At 36.5% G+C, this 9,865-nt stretch overlaps 1 pseudogene; it reads left to right on the top strand.

Annotated features, from left to right (window-relative positions):
* LOC122802517 overlaps positions 1-9,865 on the top strand; it is a 239,926-nt pseudogene that overhangs the window by 41,630 nt on the left and 188,431 nt on the right.

Raw genomic sequence — 9,865 nt, forward strand, 5'->3', positions numbered from 1 at the left:
CAAAAAACAGCATCGGTAGAATTGAGCGCTCTCCATACTTTAGGTAGTTCTGGGTTGTTATGGTTACTTACATCTACTCCATAACTGAAATACCTACATCTTGATGAAGCGGTGTCATACTTTAATTCCAAATTCCTGCTAATTCTTGACCACCATGCCCCTTCTCGTACAGTTAGAACTAATAACAAACCTGCTCCTTGGCTCTCCAAAGAGACCAGGCACAAAATGCTGCAGAGATAAGATTTGGTCCAAATGGAGATATACAAAAGACCCTACGGACCATCAAAACTTTAGACAGCTTAGAAACACTACTAAAAAATAATTATTCTTGACCGAAAAACTATTACCATAAAGTCCAACAAACCCAATCGCATAATCCACAAAAATTCTGGTCAGGCATTTACAGGCTACTTCATCCAGGTCACTCCAAATCTCCTACCCCATCTAACTTGACTCAGAACACTCCAATCCAAATTGCAGATACATTTAACAAATTTTTCTCGGAATCAGTCACATAACTAGCAAATACCTTTTCCCCAGCTAGCACCACTACACCACCCTCAATAGCTAATAATCCTCCTGCATTTACTCTACAACCAGTGCCAACATCACTCATCCATATGCTTCTTCAAAATTTAAACCTTGTACTCCATCATCTGACCTCCTCCCAGCCAAATATCTACAAATGGCAGCTGGTGTACTAGCCTACCCTATTTCCATCTTAATAAACAGAACTATTACAGAATGTACCATCCCTTCTCTCTGGAAAGTCTTACATATAATTCCATTGCATAAGGGTGGTAACTCAACTGAACTCGCTAACTTTCGACCTATTGCCATACTCTCTCCTTTAGCAAAACTATTGGAAAAATGTATCCACTGGCAGCTACTTGAGCATCTCTTACAAAACAAGCTACTGGCTGACTGCCAGCATGGCTTTAGGCCATTCCACAGCACTACAACTGCTCTCTTATCCTTCTCTGACTGTATTAATAGAAATCGTAATAACAACTTGTTTTCCTCTACTCTCTTTATAGATCTCTCTAAAGCCTTTGACATAGTTAATCATCAGTTAATGTTAGATACACTACAATCACTTTCCTTAGATACTCAGGCAGTCAAATGGTTTAAGTCTTATTTAGGTAACAGATAGCAGGCAGTCCTCTGGGACAATAAATTATCTACTCAGCTCCCAGTCACTCTGGGTGTCCCACAAGGCTCCATTCTGGGACCTGTCCTCTTTTCTATTTTCATTAATGATCTGAAAACTACCCTCCCTCAAACCACCTGCATACAAAATGCTGACAACTCAACATTAATCTGTGCTGCAGCCTCTTCAGCTGAACTCCAGTCCAGAACCCAAAGAGTTCTTACCTTAGTTGAAAACTGGTTCCATCAACGCTGTCTGCTCCTTAACCCCAAAAAAAAACTAAACTATTACTGTTCACTCCCACACAGAAGTCTATCCCTATTCATTTCACAATTACATCAAATAATAGCACTGTAATAGCACTCGACACAGCCACCAAACTCTTAGGTGTAACAATTGATCATAATCTTAACTATGACACTCACATAAACTTAGCCATCAAAGCAGTTAATAAAAAACTTGGTTTCCTATGGTGTTAGTTTGCTTTGTATTATATTTGTATTGTTGTTATTTAGGTTTTGTTAGCTTTTTTTGTATTCTTCCACTTTTGTGAGATAAAATAGTCCACACTTTCAGTTTGTTTTATTTTATTATTGTTTTGAAGGGATGTAATCAAAAGGGTAGGTGATGCTTGTTGTAAAATAGTTTAAGCAGTGTAGAAGTTTATAATGTGTAGTTATGTTTTACTAGTTATGGGTATGTTGAAATGTGGTGTAGTGTTAATTTGTATTAATTTTTTTAAAATATGTACTTTTAGTAATTTGTCACTAGATGGTGGTGTTGTATGCGGTTTTAGAAGATGTATGCTGATGTGGACGTTTGGTATGGTGTGTGTTTTTTACTTTGCAAGGGATGTCTGGTGTGTTTTAATATGTATATTTTTGGAGTTGTGTGTGTATAGGTATTGTAGGGAATATATGTGAGTGAATGGTTTTATGAGAATGCTTGGTTTTGTTGGGTTATAACTGGTGGTTATGTAGTGTGTGTGTATTTGTGACTGTATGAGTTTTGATTTTGTTTGTGTTCGAGGTGAGGGAATGAGAAATATTATTATATGGTAATGTTGTTGTGTGTTTTTGAATTTTGTTGTGTGTTTTTTTTTTTTTTTACTTACTGTCGTTATGTTTTTTTTGCTGTCGCCGCAGCACGATATTTATTGACCGGACTTGTCTCCTTGTTTGTCGTACGATTTAGTATGTGCACGCTGGTTGGATTAGCCAATAAATGTTGCATGGTATAATAGAAAACTTGGTTTCCTCTACAGGCTTAAACCCTTTTCTGCACTCTGCCAGGACTACTATAGTTCAAACCCATCTAATCTCCACCCTCCTCTATGCCTCCCCCATTTATACCAACATATCTAAAACTAATCTAAACAAACTGGCAACCTCCTATAACAACATCGCCAGATTTGCCACTGGCTCCCCTTTTAGAACCCAACACTGTCAAAATCTGAAAAAGCTAGGATGGCTGGAATTTCAAACCCAGGTTCTTCTTCAGCAACTTACTATCACTCACAAGGTCCTGTACCATCCAACTAATACTCCTGTACTCTGTAATCTTATTAGTCCTTATAAAAATCTCAAAACTCTATGCTCAGCAAATAAGTTACTAGTAACCACCCTTAAATCCATTAACAAATCTGGTGACTGCCTGTTTACTAAATTTGTTGGAAACACTTGGAACAGACTTCCAAATGATCAACTTCCCCTATATCTACTCCACTGTTTAAGAACCAACTAACAGTCTTCTTTAAATCCCAATGATTATGTACATGTTCTAAACCAGACTGACACCCTCTCCCCTTGCTAAAATACATCTAAAACTTCCTCAACACTTATATCCATTTCTTATTTCCTTCACTATTTGTTTAGGATGCTCTACAATTTGTTTCTAGTTTTAACTCAGTATTTTCTGTTCTCGGTCAAACTACTACTTAATAAAAACTAGCCTTTTCAGAGATTTTGTTACATGCCATGCCCTGTGTGCATCTATGTATATAAGATGTTTGTTACATGCCATGCCCTGTGTGCATCTATGTATATAAGATGTTTGTTACATGCCATGCCCTGTGTACATCTATATATAAAAGATGTTGTTACATGCCATGCCCTGTGTACATCTATGTATATAAGATGTTTGCTACATGCCATGCCCTGTGTGCCTTTGTATATAAGATGTTTGTTACATGCCATGCCCTGTGTGCATCTATGTATATAAGATGTTTGTTACATGCCATGCCCTGTGTGCATCTATGTATATAAGATGTTTGTTACATGCCATGCCCTGTGTGCATCTATGTATATAAGATGTTTGTTACATGCCATGCCCTGTGTGCATCTATGTATATAAGATGTTTGTTACATGCCATGCCCTGTGTGCATCTATGTATATAAGATGTTTGTTACATGCCATGCCCTGTGTGCATCTATGTATATAAGATGTTTGTTACATGCCATGCCCTGTGTGCATCTATGTATATAAGATGTTTGTTACATGCCATGCCATGTACATCTATGTATATAAGATGTTTGTTACATGCCATGCCCTGTATACATCTATGTATATAAGATGTTTGTGCACATGCCCTGTGTAAGCCTCTATGTATATATGTTACATGCCATGCCCTGTGAGCATCTATATATATAAGATGTTTGTTACATGCCATGCCCTGTGTGCATCTATGTATATGAGATGTTTGTTACATGCCATGCCCTGTGTGCATCTATGTATATAAGATGTTTGTTACATGCCATGCCCTGTGTGCATCTATATATATAAGATGTTTGTTACATGCCATGCCCTGTGTGCATCTATGTATATAAGATGTTTGTTACATGCCATGCCCTGTGTGCATCTATGTATATAAGATGTTTGTTACATGCCATGCCCTGTGTGCATCTATGTATATAAGATGTTTGTTACATGCCATGCCCTGTGTGCATCTATGTATATAAGATGTTTGTTACATGCCATGCCCTGTGTGCATCTATGTATATAAGATGTTTGTTACATGCCATGCCCTGTGTGCATCTATGTATATAAGATGTTTGTTACATGCCATGCCCTGTGTGCATCTATGTATATAAGATGTTTGTTACATGCCATGCCCTGTGTGCATCTATGTATATAAGATGTTTGTTACATGCCATGCCCTGTGTGCATCTATGTATATAAGATGTTTGTTACATGCCATGTCCTGTGTGCATCTATGTATATAAGATGTTTGTTACACACCATGCCCTGTGTGCATCTATGTATATAAGATGCTTGTTACACGCCATGCCCTGTGTGCATCTATGTATATAAGATGTTTGTTACATACCATACCCTGTGTACATCTGTGTATATAAGATGTTTGTTACGTGCCATGCCCTGTGTTCATCTGATTATATAAGATGTTTTGTATATAAGATGTTAGTTACATGCCATGCCCTGTGTGCATCTATGTATATAAGATGTTAGTTACATGCCATGCCCTGTGTGCATCTATTTATATAAGATGTTAGTTACATACCATGCCCTGTGTACATCTGTTTATATAAGATGTTTGTTACATGCCATGCCCTGTGTGCATCTGTGTATATAAGATGTTTGTTACATGCCATGCCCTGTGTGCATCTATGTATATAAGATGTTTGTTACATGCCATGCCCTGTGTGCATCTATGTATATAAGATGTTTGTTACATGCCATACCCTGTGTGCATCTATGTATATAAGATGTTTGTTACATCCCATGCCCTGTGTGCGTCTATGTATATAAGATGTTTGATAGATACTAGCTATTCATTTCTTTTTGCTTTCCATGTCTAACCCACTGCTCTAAATCTGCTGTACCTGCTCTTCTATAGTTATATCAACTGCTCTAAAATCTCTTTACAGGAACTCTAATATAATTATTTTTCTCTTTTTTTTCTCGCTCTTTTTCTTAATATTGTTATTTCATTTTCTCTTTTCCCTTTTTTCCTCTCTCACCTACTAACTTAAATTAAATCTATGGTAAAGTGTTTTTTTTTTTTACATTAATCTATTGTTATAATGTTTTCTTTAAGTAGATGCTTTGTATCTTTATTCAATTAAATTAATACTGTTTTGGAGCTTTTCTCCCCGGGCCTCTACTGAAAATGGACATATATCCAGTTAGACTAGCCCGGTCAACAAATGTAAAATAAAATAAAATAAATAAATTAAATAAATAAAATACTTACAGCATGTACCACTAAAGTCTAACACTTTATTAATACATGTAAAATACTCAGATCTGCCAGTGAAACAATAGCTAAAACAAATAAAAACTATTAAAATATAATTTAAGCAGTTTAAAAGTAGTTCACAATACCAACAAAGTTGCCACCCACAAGTGTACTGCAGTGAAGAATTTTTTTTTTTTTTTGTTTTCACTAGTGAAGAATAAGACACCAGCGTGAACTAAGAGACTCAGACACAGGACATAGTACACTGTATTTTATTGGGATCTGTACAGATCCCTGATGGCACTTTCTGCCGAAGCAGAAATCGCTGAACATATATAACCGAAAGTGCTGTTCACCGAAGCAGCACTTTCGGTTATGTATGCTGGTTATGCCGGTCGCACTATGGTGCGGTTAAGGGAGAATTCCCTTTACCCCCACTGTAGTGCGACCTCGGAGTGAGAATATAAAAGTAGGGAGGGTGTAGGGGGCACAGTCCCCCACATGGGGGGTGCAGTGGGGCTTGCCCCCCTGCATAAAAGATTTATTGTTTTTTTTTTTTTTTTTTTTTTTCAAACGCACTTTAACGAAAGTGCTTTTTCGGTGAAAGCACTTTCTTTAAAGTGTGTTCGGTTATTGTGGATTCGGACTATTGAACTTTTGTTCAGTAGTCCTAGATCCAAAATCTTCTAACAACACGCACCAAAAGCTGCAGTCTTACACAGCAATCAGTAGTGTATAATTGTTTAGCTGGATTAGACTGGAGACTAAATGAAGAAAGGCTGGATTTAGGACAGGAGTTATAAACTTAGACTAGCTTTTTTACTATCCCCCCCAATTTCACATCATACTAGTGCAATGTTGTATTACACTGTTAAACAATCTGCCATCACTTCATTGTTTACCCAGTGACCAATTAGAATGACATCATGTGATGATGATGTCATATAGTACTGAACTTAAAGAAATCTTTCCTCCATACTTTAGACAGTTGTGGGCTGTTATGGTTACATAAGTGCAATTAAATGCTTTGGTTATGACAGTACAAGTGTTATAAAAGGAGTTAAGCTGACATGATGCAGGTACCCCAAAAGTAGTGCACCCAGATTTCTCTGTGTAATACAAGTGACCTGGGTTTGGGAACTGAGCTGCATAATTAACAAGGCCAGTGGTTATGAAGGAGTGAAAGATTTGTAGCGGCTGCCCTTCAGATGGTATTGTTGTGAGAATCACTGATAAGGAGTCTAAGCAAACAAACAAACTTCTTTTTTTTAATATACAACAATACCAGCTAAAAATCTTCATTTCTGTGTAATTTGCCTTGTTGAGAGGTGCATAATATCTACTAAGTTAATAGGTAGCAGTCAGGGGGTCCTATATTTTGGGATAAGCAATCCATAATGCTCTTCGAAGGCTGCTAATTATCTTTGATGGTGAACCAGGTCTCAAGGTATTTGCACTGATGATTTGGAAAGACGTTTGGCTCAGATCTGGAATATTTCAATAAATCCATCAAATCCACAACAAATGCAAGGAAGTAAATAAAGATGGAAACGGGCAGATTACAATAATCATACAAAATGTAATCTAAAGGAGAAATACTTCCAACCAGGCAAACTACACATAAATGAAGATATTTAGCTGAAGGCTAAAGGCTGAAGTCACACTCGTGCCGACTTTACTTCTACACAGATTACATTCTCTGATGCTTAATGTGGGAAGTAAGGAACTTGTCAGTACAGTTGGAATGCATCCCACTGACTGATCATCATATTCACCCTAAAACTAAAGCATCACTCTAAAGCAGAAGCGATGAAGGACTTGTGCGGTTCTCCTCTTAGCTTCAGCTGAAGTAAGTAAGTAGCTGTGAATGTGTCCACTGCTTCATCTAGTTTGACTAGAGGCTGGACTTTGAGGAATCAGAAGGCTGCAGCAGTCAACAGCTCTTTTCAATTGCTGCAGATATGCTTTACCAGATGGAGGAGAGGGTATGCAGGGCATTGCACTGCACTCAAGCTGATTGTATGGCAGAATCAGGCTACCAACTGATATGTTAGAATGTTCAGGCAGCCGTAACTTTCATTTGAAAACAAAATGGCCTATGACTTTAGATTTGCAGTATAAGGCATGGTAGCATATTATCTCCCCTTCCTCTAAACGACCTTTTATGAACTTTGGTTTCTTTCTTGAGCTCACCTCAGTAATACGGTTAAATATGCCCCATTTGAATAACTATAACTCTTTAGAGTTGGTAACATGGAATTCATGCTAAAATACATAATATTTTTGTAGATAAGTTTCAAATATCTATCCTACATATTGTTCACATGATAGGTATAATATCTTAAAGGATTATGATGAAATTTACTTTAGACTGGCCAGGTTTGACCATGAGGGCAAAGCCAGACAGATCAAAAGCTCATACCAGGAGGGAGTAAACGTTTCTCCTAATATCCCTATTGTACATATAAAAAAGTTTTAAAGCTTTTTAAAGCTTTTTAGCTCTTATGTTGTCACAGAGCATGAGCAGTTCAGTGATACCTGCTGATTACAAGACTGGATTGTTTTTTCATTTATCAGAAAGAGAAAGTACTTATTGTTATTTACAGTATTGTTGTTGTATTTTTAATTATGAAACATACACGAAGATGGAACTATGAAAATAAATGTATTATTTTATACTATTTTGCAGCTGGTGAGAATTAGTGGTTGTATGCTACCACAGCTGGTTTCATAAAATAAAGGGACATATTTCAGAATTAAGTTAGGTAGTGTGTCTTGAAAAAAAAAACGATTAATTAAACAAACAAATGCTTATGGATATTTTAAGTACTATAGTAGATGGAAGTGATTGCTTCTAATAGATATTTGAAATACATATACAAGATTATATGGTGTATGTTTTGCAAATACTCCATAGTTTTGCATTATTAGATTAATTATTAACTCAAGTATTTATTGCTTTTTTGAGAGTGTCTCATATCTGAGGTAAGCAGCATTAAGCTTACTCCCTTCCTTGGCATTTAATAGGTGAATCGGATAGGCTTTCATGAAAATTGTATATCCTGCTATTGTGTAATTATAAATTATAAATATGTAGATCAACTGGGCCCTTCTGCATTAATTTAAAGCATGATGTAGATGGGATTTTTAGTTATTGGGGTGCACTTTGCATGTAAAATACAGTGGTTCTAAGCAGCCTAAAGGTTTTTAATAGTAGTAGTATATATAACTAACACCCTCTTAGCAATAATACGTAAGCAGATCTATAAATAACTAAGCTAAAAGTTGGGGAAGTAAATCACTTAACAGTATTCAAGCACGCAAGCTTCACTTAGGTGCATTTTTCTTCTTAACAGCTTCCAAGAAAGACGACTAAACAGAGCTGGAACTTCAGAAAAGATGCTTAAATCCATACTTCTGTGCATCGCTACATTCACAGGTAAAACAGTAAAAAGAACCGTATTCTCAAATATAACTGAAATGTACAGCTTGTGATGAATATTGTTTTTTTTTTTTTTTGTTGTTAAAAGGCAAACAGGTAAGTGACCTGCTTAAGATATTGCTAAAAGAAGAAATTATATGGTTAAATGTACTGCTAGTGTGACATAATGGTAGGTAACAGCTGTGGATGACACCCATTTCATTTGAAGGGATGAAGTCAAAACAGAATTCTCAACATCTGCATATATTAGTCCTTGCATCTAGCAGTACATATGTATTCAGTGTTTTGATTTTCTACTATTTTACTTCTTCTGAGCACTCTGTCTGACCACTTTCCTTGTTAACAACAGAGTCTTATAAATGTGCTTAAAACAGGAGGGATCAATATAGTTAAATTACATCTGCTATTTCTAATTGCAACCGACACCAGCTCTGTGCTTACTTGTTGGCTATTTTCCCCTTCTTATTTTCAGCTTTATCTAGGTTAAATATTTCACTCACAGTCTTTGTAAACAGTGACTGCTGTGGCTTATGTGAAGCCAGGTATTTGGGCATTCTGGGAAGGAAATTACATATACATGCATTGAATGGAGGAAGCCATGCCTCTCTTCTTGTAAAACGGGAAGAAAAGAAACAGGAACAGAAAGAGAGAGAGAGAAAGACAGAGGCTTTACAGTCTTCAGCAAACAAGCTAGCTGGATGACTCAGTCTGGGAATAAATACAGCAGAAGCATCGTGTTTCAACAGGACTGCAGTAAGTTGTAGAAGTAAGCAACATCTTTGTTTTGAACTGAATGAACTGAAAAATGCCATACTTTATACTGAAAGCTTGAATGCTTAGCATTTGTGTTATTCTGCAAAACCTTGAACAATTATACTGTTCCTAACTGATAAACCTGCCTGAGTTCTAAGGAAATGTGGGAAGCTGTTTTTTTATGACTACAACATGCTACAGCTTTGACAGTGTCTTGTTCAGAAGCAAGATGGACTTTAAAACACAAATTATAAGTTATCTTCAAGTTACTGGAGGTCTGACAATAAGTAAAAAGTTCAGTTTTGAGCACAAACAAAATTGTTGG

Source organism: Protopterus annectens, chromosome 5.part0, assembly GCF_019279795.1.
Source record: "Protopterus annectens isolate FY-2018-M chromosome 5.part0, PAN1.0, whole genome shotgun sequence".
Taxonomy (NCBI): Eukaryota; Metazoa; Chordata; order Ceratodontiformes; family Protopteridae; genus Protopterus; species Protopterus annectens.